This window comes from Cetorhinus maximus, chromosome 18 (assembly GCF_964194155.1).
Source record: "Cetorhinus maximus chromosome 18, sCetMax3.hap1.1, whole genome shotgun sequence".
Classification (NCBI taxonomy): domain Eukaryota; kingdom Metazoa; phylum Chordata; class Chondrichthyes; order Lamniformes; family Cetorhinidae; genus Cetorhinus; species Cetorhinus maximus.
In genome coordinates this window covers 7,452,570-7,467,727 of record NC_135896.1, presented here as the reverse complement: position 1 = coordinate 7,467,727, position 15,158 = coordinate 7,452,570, and the positions used below count along the sequence as shown (strand labels likewise).

The 15,158-nt window shown below is 43.6% G+C and overlaps 1 protein-coding gene across 2 annotated transcripts in view; it reads right to left on the bottom strand.

Annotated features, from left to right (window-relative positions):
- Nucleotides 1-15,158, bottom strand: part of efcab11 (EF-hand calcium binding domain 11) — a 91,775-nt gene that overhangs the window by 56,769 nt on the left and 19,848 nt on the right. The window lies entirely within an intron of this gene.

The following is a 15,158-nucleotide window of genomic DNA, read 5'->3' as shown; positions in this document are numbered from 1 at the left end:
AAAATCGGGGATGCTCAAGAGGCCAGAATATTGGAGGAGTGCAGAGATCTTGGAGGGTTGTGGGGCTGGAGGAGACTACAGGAATAAGTGATGGGGGAGGGGGGGGGGGGAGGGGTGTTGTTGGTGAGGCGAGGCAATGGGTGAGCGGCGATGTAATGTGAGTTAAGATACAGAGAGTTTTGGACATTTATTCAGGTTAGAAAATGGGAGCCCAGCCAGGAAAGAATTGGAATAGTCAAGTCCAGTGGTAACAAAGGCATGGATAAGGGTATCAGTAGAGATAAGCTGAAGGGGAAGACAAACCAAATCCAAACCCCACCCCGACAAAAACTTCAGATAAATGCAACATTCTACATGGTATTAGAAAGAAGAAAATAAGAACCTTGTCTTTCTATAGCAAATTTCACGATCTCAGCACGTCTCAAAGCGCTTTACAGCCAATAAGGTGCTTTTGAAGCGTAGTCACTGCAGATGTTGCAATGCAGATAACACAGCTGCCAATTTGCACACAGCAAGCTCCCACAAACAGCATAAATTTTGAGGGGTGAATGTTGGCCAGGACACTGGGAGAACTCCACTGCTCTGCTTCGAATTGCCTTGGGTTCTTTTACATGAACCTGAGAGGGCAGAGAGGGCATCATCTGGAAAGCAGCACCTTCAGCAGTGCAGTGCTCCCTCAGTAATGCACTGGAGTGTCAGCCTGAATTTTATGCTCAGGTATCTGGGATGGGACTTGAACCCATAACCATCTGGCTCGAGAGTCAAGAACGCTGCCCACTGAGCCTCTTTAAAGTTTTCCTGTTCAATTATCTGCAATGGCAGTTTGATCCATACTTAAGATCTCATAGCCCAAGCTTTTATTTGATCAGATTAAACAGATCCTACAAAGTACATTCTAGAAATAATCAGTTTTCAGATTACCATGCACATGCTGTGCACATCGCAAACGAGAGTTCATTATGCTGAATCTAAGTGATAAAATGGATTTCAACAGAAAATTGCCAGTGAGGAAATTGTTCTATTTTATTTACTTTAATGCCATCCTAATGGAAATTCAAACGTGCAAATGACAAACCTCTTCTGCACCTCGAGTAGAGAGAGAGAGAGAGAGGAGAGAAAGAAAGAGAGAGAGCGAGAGACAGGGAGAGAGACTCGTAGCATTCCTACAATCCTAAACTCTTACAAGTTGGAAACCTATAGTTGGTCTCACTTAACCACCCCTTCTACCTCTTCTTGATTTACATCTACTCTTTTCACTCTTGACGGGTTGATGGGAGGGGTGGGGGGAAATGTGAGAGCCCTGTATATATGGAAAAAAGATTTGCATTTATATAGCACCTTTCACAGCTCAGGCATCTGAAGACTCGGCCGCCAATGATGGAGCGATTCAAATCGGGGATGTGCAAGAGGCCAGAATTGTAGGAGTGCAGATATCGGAGAGTCCAAAAGTGCTTTACAGCCAATAAAGTACAACTGAAGTGCAGTCGCTGTTGTAATGAAGGCAAGCCCCACAAACAGCAATGCGATAATGCCCAGATAATCTGTTTGTGATATTGGTTGATAGATAAATAATTGGTCAGTGAAAAACTCCCCTACTCATCCTGTATATTGGCCATGGGATCCCTTGTGTCCAGCTAAAGGGCAGGCAGAGCCACGGTTTAACATCTCATCTGGAAAAACAGCACCTCCAAGAAGTGCCCATTTAAAACAGAGATGAGGAGGAATTTCTTCTCTCTGAGAGGGTAGTCAATCTGTGGAGTTCTTAACCGCAGAGGGCTGTAGAAGCTGGGCTGTTACGTGTATTCAAGGCTGAATTAGACAGATTTTTAATCAGTAAGGGAATCAAGGGTTATGGGGAAAAGGCAGGAAAGTGCAGCTGAGGATTATTAGATCAGCCGTGATCTCATTCAATAGCGGGGCAGACTCAATGGGCCGAATGGCCTACTTCTGCTCCTTTTTCTTATGGTCTTATGATCCCTCAGTATTGCACCAGGAGTGTCAACCTGGATTTTGTATTCAAGCCTCTGGAATGAGACTTGAACCCACGACTTTCCAACTCAGAAGCAAGAGCACTGCCACATTTGACCTAGAAATGTGTACTCAGCTTAGAATTTCTTTTTTAAGTTTGGAGTTGTAATCAATCCATATAAAAGTTTTGATCTGTCTGTCACACTTCAGGTGTCTTACACAAGCATGTTCCCCCTTTTATATATTTTTTTAAAAAGTGGGAAGAACAAGTATTTCCAAAATCGACAGATTTCCTCAGGAACAGAAAATGTCTTCTGCCCAATCGCCTCAATTAGTCTGTTCTTCAGCTCAGACTTTTACAGTACAAGGCCTTTAGCAGCCAAGCCAGTTCACTTTTCACTCTCTGTGACAGAATAATACATTGTATATTACATGACCTAATGCTGATGTCCTTATAAACCAGCGTACTATCTGACTTGGTGAGTAATGCCACGGGAGGGTTGCTCATGGACTTTACTGCACTTTTCATCAACCTAACTTAGCAAAGCCATTTGGAGGTGCAGTGGGTTAGCGCACGGCTCCGACACCTGCTGACGGTGTGCTCTTAAACCTTGGTGTAATGACTTTTTAAAAAATTCATTCATAGATGTAGGTGTTGCTGGCAATGTAGTAATAACCGGATCGTTTGTTTTAGCTCCTTTTCTCATTCGTTCATGGATGTGGGCATCGTTGGCAAGGTCAGCATTTATTGCCCATCCTTAATTGCCCTTGGGCAGATGGCGGTGAGCCATCTTCCTGAGCCACTGCAATCCATCTAGTGTAGGTACACCAACAGTACTGTTCGGGAGGGAGTTCCAGGATTTTTGGCCCAACGACAATAAAGGTACAGTGATATAGTTATATGTCAGGGTGGTGTGGAGCTTGAAGGGGAACTTGCAAGTTGTGGTGTTCCCATGTGCCCGCTGCCCTTGTCCTTCCAGGTGGTAGAGGTCGTGGGTTTGGAGGCCTGCTGTTGAAGGAGCTTTGACAACTTGCTGCATTGCATCTTGCAGATGGCATAGTCCTTACAGTTCAGTGGTACAAGCGATTAGCATGCGACACTTACACTCTTAAGAAGAGTGGTTAGACCTCAGGCACATTGTTTATGTAGAGCCAAGGACTCTTTTATTCTCCAGCGCTGTACTCAGTGTTGGGAGGGCTGCATGGTCCTAAATGCAGATGACCTCTTGCAACATTGATAAGCATAAAATGTTCACCCGTAAAGATTTTTGGAAGATGTAATTCAGCTAAAACGGTTTCACAATGCTACGAAAAATAACCTAAATAAGGTATAAGCTGATAATTTGTCAGATTATTGCAAAAGCCCAATTGGTTCATTATTGTCATGTGGTCAGGCCTGTGTGTGTGACTCCAGTCCCACACCAACATGGTTGACACTTAGATGCCCTGTAAGATGTCCTAGCAGGACATTCAGTTGCATCAAAATTACTACAAAAGAAAATAATAAAACACAGACGGACCACTCGACTTTGACCTAGACCCTACCTAACAGCTTGGTGGGGGCAGCTTCACCACACATACTGCAGTGATTCAAGAATAAGGCAGCTCACCACCACTTCCTTCACAAGGGAGACCAGAGACGAGGGGATAAATGTTGGCCTTACCAGTGACACCCATACTCCATGAGTGGGTAGAACCCTCCATCTGATTCTCAGAGGGAATCTCCAGTTTCACTGGGGAGTTGGTTTGGGGGGGCGGGGGGGGGTGCGGGGAAGTGGAAATAACGCAGAATGGAAATTTGGAGAACTGAAGACAGCGTTAGCTGCTTGCCAGGCATGTAGAGTGTCCCGGTACATCACTGGATAGAAGAATGTCGGAACCATTTAAAAAATTAAACCCACCAGAAAGATAAAAGAACATACGCCAACTAATTATAAACCCATTAATGAAGGCCATCAGCTACTCGGTGTCAGTTCATTCAGGAACTCGACATTTACAGATCGAGCATCACTTACAAGACTTTATGGGAGGCAACCACGTCAAGCGAAGGTACTTTGCAGGATTTATTGACTTGCAGTGTCTAAATGTGCCAGCTATAAAACTGCAGGGGTGCAGTTGGAGAGGGGTGGGGTGCTGTGTCCTTACAAAGAACACAAAGCAATCTTCAGTACCCTTCGACATCAACGTGGAAAACGACGAGGAGTAAAAGACAAAAAGTTGTAACTAAAAACAACACATCCTTTCCACAGGAAACAGACAGTATATATTAAAAACAATGTACAGCAGGGCAGAAAAATGAGTGCGGTGGTAAAATGCAGCTTTGATTATTCATTCTTAGCCACAATAGGTGTTTTAAGCATAGTTTTCTAAACGGGGTTCAATGTGGCAGAATACTAGGAAGGGTGTAGGGAGCGAGGAGTTAACAGATTTCGACTGCCATCAGCACGCTGGTGGGAAAATTTGGTATTGTCTCCAGAATGACATTGTGAGCAAACAAATGCCTTCCCTCAGGTTACTTGGCGTGATCTTTTGTGCATTCAGCTTCAAGGAGCACCAGGAGTGTGACTGTTTGCAGAGACCGAATCAGAATCTCAGGATTTTTTTTTTTAAACAGTTCAGAAGGAGCCATTTGGCCCATCGTGTCTGCACCAGCTCCAAATGAGCAATTCACTTCGTGGCATTCTCCCGCCTTTCTCCCCGCAACCCTGCACATTGTTCCTTTTCAAACTCTAATTCCCTTCTCAATGCCTCGATTGAACCTGCCGCCACCACCACATGCTCAGGCAGTGCACTCAAGACCCTAAACAGTCGCTGCCTGGAGATGTTCTTTCACACCTCGCTTCTGGCTCTTTTTGCAAATTACTTTAAATCTCTGCCCTCCTGTTCTATCTTTTCCTCTACATTGGGGAATCTGAATGCAAACTGCCTCAGACCGTCTAAATATGTGCAAGATGGGACAGTTCCCTGCAGTGAAATCCTTAAAATCCACTGACTTATAACCAGACGCATACCTACAAACCTATAGGATATCTGACAGATGTCAGAGGCATACAGAAATATCTAAAATCACACAGCACAGAGAAAGGCCATTCTGCCCATCATGCTGGTGTGCTGGCTCTTTGAGAGAGCTATCCAAATTAGTCCAACTCTCTGCTCTTTCCCCATTGACATGATGATTTTTCCTTTTCAAGTATTTATCCAATTCTCCTGTGCAATTTATTGTCGAATCTGTTTCCACCTTTCAAACAGGACATTCCAGGTCTGTCTCTCTTCATCTCCACTTTTGCAGAATACCTTAAATCTGTGTCCTCTGGTTACTGACACTTCTGCCAGTGGAAACAGTTTCTCCTTTACATACTCTATCCAACTGCTTTAAGATTTTGAACACCTCGATTAAATTGCCCCTTCTTCTGTGCCCCAAGCAGAGCAATCCCAGTTTCTCCAGTCTATCCCGGTAACTGAAGTCCCTCACCCTCGGTATTCTAGTAAATCTCTTCTGCACCCTCTCTAGGACCTTGACATTCTTCCTAAAGTGCGGTGCCCAGAACTGGAGCCAATACTGCACAATCCTAAGAATTTTCCGATATGTGCACGTTTTAATGTCTGCTTCTCGCTCATGTATAAAATGGGAGCTAACTTTGCTGGGGCCTCAAATATTTACGATCTACATTAATGACTTGGATAAAGAGGACAGACTGTACTGTAGCCAAATTTCTGATGATACAAAGATAGGTAGGAAAGCAAGTGGTGAGGATACAAAGAACCTGCAGCGGGATTATGTATAGGTTAAATGAATGGGCAAAACTTTTGGCAGATGAATTGTAATGTGGGAAAATATGAGGTTGTTAACTTTGGCAGGAAGAATAGCAAAGCAGAATATTTTTTAAACTGGAGAGAGACTGGCAGAATGTTGCAGTACAAGAGGGATCGAGACGTCCTTGTACACGATGCACAAAAAGTTAGCAGGCAAGTCATTAGAAAGGTGAATGGAATGCTGGCCTTTATTACAAAGAGGATAGAGTATAAAAGTAGGGAAGTCTTGCTCCAGTTGTACTGGGCATTGGGTGAGACTGCATTTGGAGTACTTTGTACAGTTTTGATCTCCTTACTTAAGGAGGGATATGCTTGCACTGGAAGCAGTTCAGAGAAGGTTCACTAGGCAGACTCCTGGGATGAAGGGATTGTCTTAGGAGGAAAGGTTGAGCGGGTTGTGCTCTATAATCACTGGCGTTTAGAAGGATGAGAGGTAATCCTATTGAAACATAGAAGATTCTAAGGGGGCTTAACAGGGTAGAAACGGAGAGAATGCTTCCCCTCATAGGGGAATCTAGAACTAGGGGGCACAGTTTCAAAATAAGGGGTTTCCTATTTAAGACGGAGGTGAGGAGGAATTTCTTTTTTCAGAGGGTCACTAGCCTTTGGAATTCTCTACCCCAGCGAGCGCTGGAGACAGAGTCACTGAATATAGTCAAGGCTGAGTTAGACAGGTTTTTGATTGACAATGGGGGACAGGTAGGAAAGTGGAAAAAAGGTCACAATCAGATCAGCCATGACCTTATGGAGTGGCAGTGCAGGCTTGAGGGGTTGAAAGGCCTACTGTCTATTTCTTATGTTCTTACCAGCAGTGATCTCACTAAATGGCAGAACAAGCTCGAGGGCCTGAAGCAAAGTGTTCCTAAGTGCTCTAACCAGGGCGATTTGAAGGTCAATTTGTTGGGATGTTGCTGACGGAAAGCTGACTGCAGAACGTCAAAGAGTGATTCAACACAAGGTGGTAGATCATCAGCTTCCTCCGACTCTAGACTCGAATGACGGGGAAGAGACCCATGTCAACAGAAACCAGCCGGCAATGACTAACCTTTCTCGAAGATTTGTGCAGCTAAGAGTGGTTGCTGTTTTAAACATCCGACAATCAGGCACATACACTTACACGCTAGACATGAGACATCACACTTACACGCTAGACATGAGACATCACACAGGTGCACACATAGCTCTTCACTACAGTACAGGACATGGCTTGTACACCCTCAGTAGTAGAAGCCCCACAAAATGCCCTCCCCATAAAGAGAGCGCTCAACGTACATCTCACAAAGGCTACTGCACAGAAAGACTCCACCGTACTATCAATATATATGTTTATTGGAGGACAGACGGCTCGGGTTTTTAAACAGCAGATGTTCTTTGTTAATTTAATTAATGCATCCTGAGGAGTCGGGGAGGGGTTACACAGTTGCTAACAAAATAGTCACAAAGGCTTTAAACCTGCAGGCCATCACCAGAGGAGAGATGACAGCGGTGCTGTGTGTGTATCGGGTTGCCACGGCAACAAGTAACAGAAAAAAAGATGAATCCATTGTACTCGTTCAAGTTCCAGACACATGTTCATAAATCTAAATGTGCCAGCAGCAGATAAACAGGCTACACAGTACCAGCACTCCCTGAAGCCTTTAAACAGCCGTACAGTAACTGTTAACAAACAGGCAGGGAAAAAAAAACCCAAAGCTTTTGTTTCAATTACTGCAACAAGACGACAAAATAAAAATTACATATCACAGCCGCACTCATGCTCTCCTGCAGGTGAACCTTGCACACTGATGTTGTTTATCCAGGCTGGAGAGAACACCCTCTCATTTATCACTTGGTAGCTGAACTCTCCCTTCACTAACACAGTCTATAGACTCCCCTGCTTCCCGATAACCTGCATTAAAGCTCTTCAGAAAAATTCTTTGAAGGAAAAAGCACTCTTCTTGATTTTAATCTGCCTTAAGTGCGCCCCTGCTTACAAGAACTGTAATATTTTCAAAGGGAAGGGTCAAAGACAGTAATAAATCCTCCGAGGGAACACTACTTCAATCTCATTAAGGGTTTTTATTATCCATTTGAGTACTTCACTTCAGCTGCAGAGTACAAATGCAGAGTTTTAACCATCAATGCAAACTGCACTCCAGAAATCTGACATAAAAGGAAACTCGTATTTACTCATACTATGAGAACGTGTGAGAGAGAGAGAGAGAGAGAGAGAGAGAAAAAAAGGGTGGGTGGGGGGGCGGAAAGAGAGGGCAAAATGGAGAGAAAGAAAGGGAGAGACAGACCAGTGGAGTTCTTTTTGACTTAAAAAAAAAATTCTTTCGAGTTATCAACAGTCACAGATTGCAACTCTTTCGAGTACAATCACAGTTCTTGGTTTCCGGGAGTGGGACATGAACCCGCAACCCTCTGATTCAAAGGCGAGGGTGCTATGGACTGAGCCACAGCTGACACCTCTCTTTTTGACTTAAAGTGCACCACAGAAACATCAGACTAAAGATGAGGTCGGGACACAATTGTTCTTTTTATTTTTTATAAAAGCAATATTTATTTGATGTCTTTGCGCAATTTTGAAAGATTCCTGACGCCAAGGTGGACTTGAGTATTACTGTAGGTCAATCTGAGGGGAGGGGAAACCAATTACTGCATCACAATTGCATCCCTTTAAATATATGTCAACAAATCGCCAATATTAAGCCGCCATCATCGTTGGCTCAACAGTTTAAAAATAAATTCCCTCATAATTATCCTGCCATCAAATAGAAAAAAAGACTTGCATTTATCATAGTATCCATCAGGGCCTTAAAAAGTGTTTTACAGTCAATGAAGTACTTTTTTTTTTGACGTGTGGCCGCTTTTGTAATGTAGAAAAGCACAGCGGCCAAATTTGCACACAACAAGATCCCCGACAAACTGCAATGTGGATAATGTTGTGTTATGATATGGCAGGTGGTAATTGCTGGGCTGAGCAAATCCCCAAAGGGAAACTTGGCCAAGCTCTCTCAAACATTTGAAATTTGCATTTTTATTACAAGAAGGTATGTGCACTTAAGTCAGAAGCAAAGAGTCCACTACCACTTTTGGAGCTTTTAAATATTAAATTAAAACATTTATTTAGAAAAGAAAACACACAAGATCAGTTACACAGTCAAATTTAGTCTTACAACATTTCCCAAAAGATTTCTACTTAGCTAGACTCTCAAATAAACACCCTCTTCCCAGGCAACAGCCCAAATAGATTATTAATCTATAAAACATCCAGTAATATTACCACAAGGCACCCACTGTTGCTATAAAGGAGGTATTTCATAGCTTCTCTCTTCCTCTCACTCGACAATGAAAATTCCAAAGCTTTTGTCAAAACATTGCTTTCTGGAACAAGTAAACACTTCTCTAGGGTGGCTAGAGGTTGCTTTTCACAAGTCGGTCTTCGCACAGCCCACCTTTCAAGATCTCACATTGCCACTCCCCATATAGCTTTCAATCTTTCCTTAAAATATATTTTCTCCCTTTTGATCTTTAAAACCCATTGTTTTAAACTTTCTTTGGAAGTTACCTTTGTCAGAATATGAAAATCTTTCAGTCATTACTTTGCACAGTGCCAGCTCTTTCAGGAAAAATAAACTTAATAACTTTGCCTTATTTATTTACGATTTTGTCAGCCATAAAACTTCTGGTCAAGTCTCTTTGAAACTCATACAGCTTCTCAACTTATCTATAAATGCAAGTGCTAGCTCATCCATTTCCATTACCTGCTTTTACACCTAACCCCTTTGATGATTTAAACCTTGCAGTCTGACTGTCTTCAGTTTAATTAAATTAGTCATACACACACACACACACAACCCCCACAAGCCTGCTTCAGTATTCCACAATAATTTTAGGAAAATAATGAAATTTCCTTTACAATAACGACCGGGTAATCTGTTAGTGACTTTGGTTGAGGGATGAATATTGGCCTAATACGACAGACACACCTCTGTCCTTCTTCACATAGTGAAGGTGGATCTTCCAAATCCACTTGAGAACACAAGCTGGTTCCTCCATTTAGTGCCTCATCTGAAAGATGCTACCTCAGAGGGAGTTGCCTTCCCTCAGTACTCGGTGTGTTGGTCTATAATTTTATGGTCAAGTTCTAAAGCAGGACTTGAACCCACAACCCTCTGACTCAGAGGCGAGAGTGCAACCCACTGAGCCACAGCTGCACACTCGTCCTTTGAAACGCTCCGATTTGGGAAATATTATCCTTTAAGAAAATAAAATCTATTGCTTTTAAGAATGAAATTGTTAATCACATTCCTCTACCAATCCCTCCCACTGGCAGGAAAACATAGCGAGGAACAAAAACGGAGAGGGAAAAAGAACAAACAAAAAAAAACGTGTGAACAGGTTATTCATAGCAGGCAGAAAAAAAACTCAAGAGACAGATTGCATGCTTTTGTCTAACCCGCATGTGTACAATAACGTATGAATAGCGAAGACAAAGCATCAGAAGTAATGGTCCTGCATACCCCTATGATCTGCTATTTTAATGGTTAGCTTCAGGCTGGACCTTGACAGAGAAGAGGAGACTGTGCAAACACACACCACCACTCTGAAGTGAAAGAAAAATATTTACATTTCTGTAGCGTCTTTCACAAACTGAGCGGCAGTCACTGTTATTAAACATAGGAAAAGCAGTCACCCAATCTGCACGCACATCGAGCTCCCACAAACAGCAAAGTGATAATGATCACATCATGCGTTTTAATGGTGTCGGCCAAGGGACAAATATTGGCTGGGAAACTGAGGAGACCTCCTGGACGACTCACAACCTATTATTGGTAAAGAGCCAGCCCATTGCTACGTATCCACCGTTTCTTGTACTATATCTGCCAACATAATAGCTCATTGCACAAAGGCAGAGAGGAAAGCAGTCTTCTGCGGCCATCTCTCCCCACGCTGGTGAGTGAGTAGAGTCTTTGCCACATGGACAAGCCTGTGCTAGCAGGCTCTTTTGATGATAAAAGAAAAATCTGCTGGTCAGTCCTTTCCCCTTAGAACCATAGAACACTACAGCACAGAAAAACAGGCCATTCGGCCCTTCTCGTCTGTGCTGAAATATTATTCCGCTAGTCCCATTGACCTGCACCCAGTCCATAACCCTCCAGACCTCTCCCATCCATGCATCTATCCAATTTATTCTTAAAACTTAAGAGTGAGCCCGCATTTACCACGTCAGATGGTAACTCATTCCACACTCTCACCACTCTGAGTGAAGAAGTTCCCCCTAATGTTCCCCCTAAACCTTTCCCCTTTCACCCTAAAGCCATGTCCTCTCGTGTTTATCTCTCCTAATCTAAGTACAAACACAGAATTACAAGTTCTTAGAAACTTATGAAGTGTGTTCTTCACTCCTGCTGTAAAGTAACTGCCGTGAGGCCTCGCTCACCGCTCACGTGACTCCAATCCATCCAACTGTCAATTTCCTTCAAAAAGAAAAATTGTCCAACATGCTGCTCAATCCTAGAAGCAACTCCAGGAACGTGCTGCTGCTGCTGCTACTGAAGGACGTTGTTCATCACCTCCCCGTCTCAGGATGGGGCAGTGTCACCGAGAACACATTAAAATTTTGGAACAACAGATCCACCATGCTCTGACTGGTGGAACAGGCTCGTGGGGTTGAATGGTCCACTCCTAGTTTCCTAGGTTCTATGACAGCAACCAAGCAGAGGTGCCTGTCTCTTCCCATTTGCAGCATTATCTCAGTTCCCTTCCACCCCATCCTTCTCCAAAGAAATTTATTTCAACAGACAAAGGTAAATTACACAGTTGAAAGAGGATTAATTATGACCATTTAGCAACTAATGGCCCAAGTGCGGGCAAATTTACAACATCTTAATTTAAGGAAAAAAAAAGAAAAGCTGTCACACTGTTTCTGAAGTAGCCTTGGTGCGTGTTCTCAACATAAATGTTACAGCAGGTCAAGTTAACAGATTAACTGGGCGCACCCCCAAATAGTATACTAAAATGTTTCAGGTTTGTTTAATATAGGTGCATGTGAGTGCAAGTGTGAGCACTTCCACACTGGTCTTAATCCATCCATTTAATTCTTTAGATTTCTTTTTTTTTTAAAAAAAAGGTGTAACCGCATAATTCCTCGAAAGCGGCAAAGGTAATGAAAGCACTATCACGTGTTAGATCAACAGGGATATGTCAAGATAATTAGTGTCAATTTTCCTCATCGCTCACTACAAGCAAGTGGAAGTAGGCCTGAAAGTCCCCAGGTTTGTATCCCCAACGTGGACAAAAGAGCTGAACTCCAAAGGTGAGGTGAGAGTGACTGCCCTTGACATCAAGGCATTTGGCCGAGTGTAGCATCAAGGAGCCCTAGCAAAACTGGAGTCAATGGGAATCAGGGGGGAAAACTCTCCGCTGGCTTGAGTCATACCTAACACAAAGGAAGAAGGTTGCTGGAGGTCAATCATCTCAGCTACTTCAATGACCTTCCTTCCATCATAAGGTCAGAAATGGGGATGTTCACTGATGATTGCACAATGTTCAGCACCATTTGCAACTCCTCAGATACTGAAGCAGTCCATGTCCAAATGTAGCAAGACCTGGACAATATCCAGGCTTGGGCTGACAAGTGTGAAGTAACATTCACGCCACACAAGTGTCAGGTAATGGCCATCTCCAACAAGAGGGAATCCAACCATCATCCCTTGATGTTCAATGGCATTACCATCACTGAATCCCCCATTATCAACATTCTCGGGGTTACCATTGACCAGAAACTGAACTGGACTAGCCATATAAATACAGTGGCTACAAGAGCAGGTCAGAGACCAGAAGTCATGCAACGAGTAACTCACCTCCTGTCTCCCCAAAGCCTGTCCACCATCTACAAGGCACAAGTCAGGAATGTGATGGAATCCACTTGCCTGGATGAGTGCTGCTCCCACAACAATGGACAGGACAAAGCAGCCTGCTTGATTGGCACCCCATCTACAAACATTCACTCCCTCCACTACTGATGCACAGTAGCAGCAGTGTGTACCATCTACAAGATGCACTGCAGGAATAAACCAAGGCTCCTTCGACAGCATCTTCCAAACCCACAACCACTACCATCTAGAAGGACAAGGGCAGCAGGTAGATGGGAACACCACCACCTGGAAGTTCCCCTCAAGTCACTCACCATCCTGACTTGGAAATATATCGCCATTCCTTCACCGTCGCTGGATCAAAAACCTGGAACTCTCTTCCTAACAGCACTGTGGGTGTACCTACGCCACGTGGACTGCAGCGGTTCAAGAAGGCAGCTCACCACCACCTTCTCAAGTGCATCTAGGGATGGGAAATGTATGCTGGCCCAGCCAGCGAAGCCCACACCCTGTGAATGAATGAAAAAACGCTCCAAACCCCACCCTCACCCCCCACCCTCAAGAAGCATCTCCTAGGCACCTAATTAGACTCCAGGACAATAAGGCAGGTTCAATGGCACAGAAGCATTATTTTCATCAGCCTAAAGCAAAAATAAGCATAAAAACATCAGATATGAAACATCTGACAGGAGTCAGCCACTCAATCCCATGGACCTAGTTCTGCAATTTAATCAGATTGTGACTAAATTGCATCTCAATCGGCTTCCTTCATTGTCACTAGGTCAAAATCCTGCAACTCCCTTCCGAACAGCGCTGAGAGTGTACTGACTGCAGCAGTTCAAGGTGGTGGCTCACCAACAGCTACTCAAGAGCAATTAGGGATGGGCAATAAATTGGCGTTGCCAGTGATGCTCACATCCCAGGAACAAAATCTTTTTAAAAAGTCCATCAATCTCAGATGGTGGTGTAGTGGTAATGCCACTGGACTAGGAATCCAGAGACCCAGGTTAATGTTCTGGGTGCACGAGTTCAAATCCCACCACGGCAGCTGGTGGAAATTCAATTAATAAAAAACAAATTGGAATACAAAGCCAGTATCAGTAATGGTGGCCATGAAACTATCAATTGTCGTAAAATCTGGTTCGCTGATGTCCTTTAGGGGAGGAAATCAGCCATTTTTACCTGATGTCATGACCACGGATCATAGTCCTGAATAGTATGGACATTTTGACCTTAAGACAGACATGCATTTTTTTAAGAAAGGACATACAAGCAAAAGCTGGCTGAGACTGTAAAGTAACCACTTGCTGAAAAATTCCTAAATGGATTACACTTGACCAACTAATCCAAAGAGAACGGGATGTTGCACCTAAAAAGTGTCAAGGCCTACTTCAGACAGAGACACTTCAAAAGGAAAAGATGCAATGCAAAAGCTGAACTGTAATCTCCTGTGGTTGCGGAGATAACGAAGGCTGATTACCACCAGCAGAAACCATCTCCTGTGAGTTATATGCCAGACTATGGACATGATGCGAGTTGAAAAGAAAGTAGATCTGGGAGAATGACATTTGTTTTTTTTTTCCCTTCCAGGAATACACAAGAAAAGGAATTAAAAACCAACTGCAACCCTAGTTGCGTGTGCTAGTTTTGGTGTTCCAGGTCTGGAGTGCAAGGGTGTGCTATGAAGATCACAGCTGAAGGACATCAACTAGGAATCCCTGTACTTGCAAGATTAAAAAGTCCTCTCTCTCTTATTGCTGGAGGCAAGTCACAAGTCAGCAAAAACACAGTCGAAAAGGAAACAGGACAACTCACTTCAGCTAACCTGCAGAACTAAGAACCTCCAAGCCCACTGCTTAACTGAGAGTCAGCACCACCGGAATCACCCAACTTAACAGCCGCAACGTTTCGACATCTACTCCTCACGGACAAGCCAAAAGACTGATTTGTGTACCTTTACTCAAAATCTTTATTTCTGGAATCACCTCTCATTTCTAACCTGCATGTGCGTTGCATTTTATTATTTTTTTCTTGCGTTTTAGGCACTAATAATAATAATAATAATAATAATAATTCTTTGACTCAAGAAAGCTGGTTAAATTGGCTCCTTCTAAAACGCGAATACATTTGGGCTGGGAAAAGGTATCCACGAGGGAAGGCATCCTTTTTAAATTAACCTTGTTGCCACCAACCAAGGGGGTTGAATAAAGAAGGGGAGCCAGTTCATCCCTCCACATCTGGGAGCACACCAATATGGGGTACCTCCTCCAGGATCATAACAAATTGGGGGAACCTTGCCTGCGGACCGTTTGTAACACTGGTCTGCTCTACGTGTGACTCCAGGCCCAAAGCAATGTGGTTGACTGTTAACTGCCCTCTGAAATACATAGAAACATGCATAGAAAATAGGAGCAGGAGTAGGCCATTTGGCCCTTCGAGCCTGCTCTGCCATTCATTATGATCATGGGGCTGATCATCCAACTCAATATCCTGCTCCCGCTTTCTCCCCATATC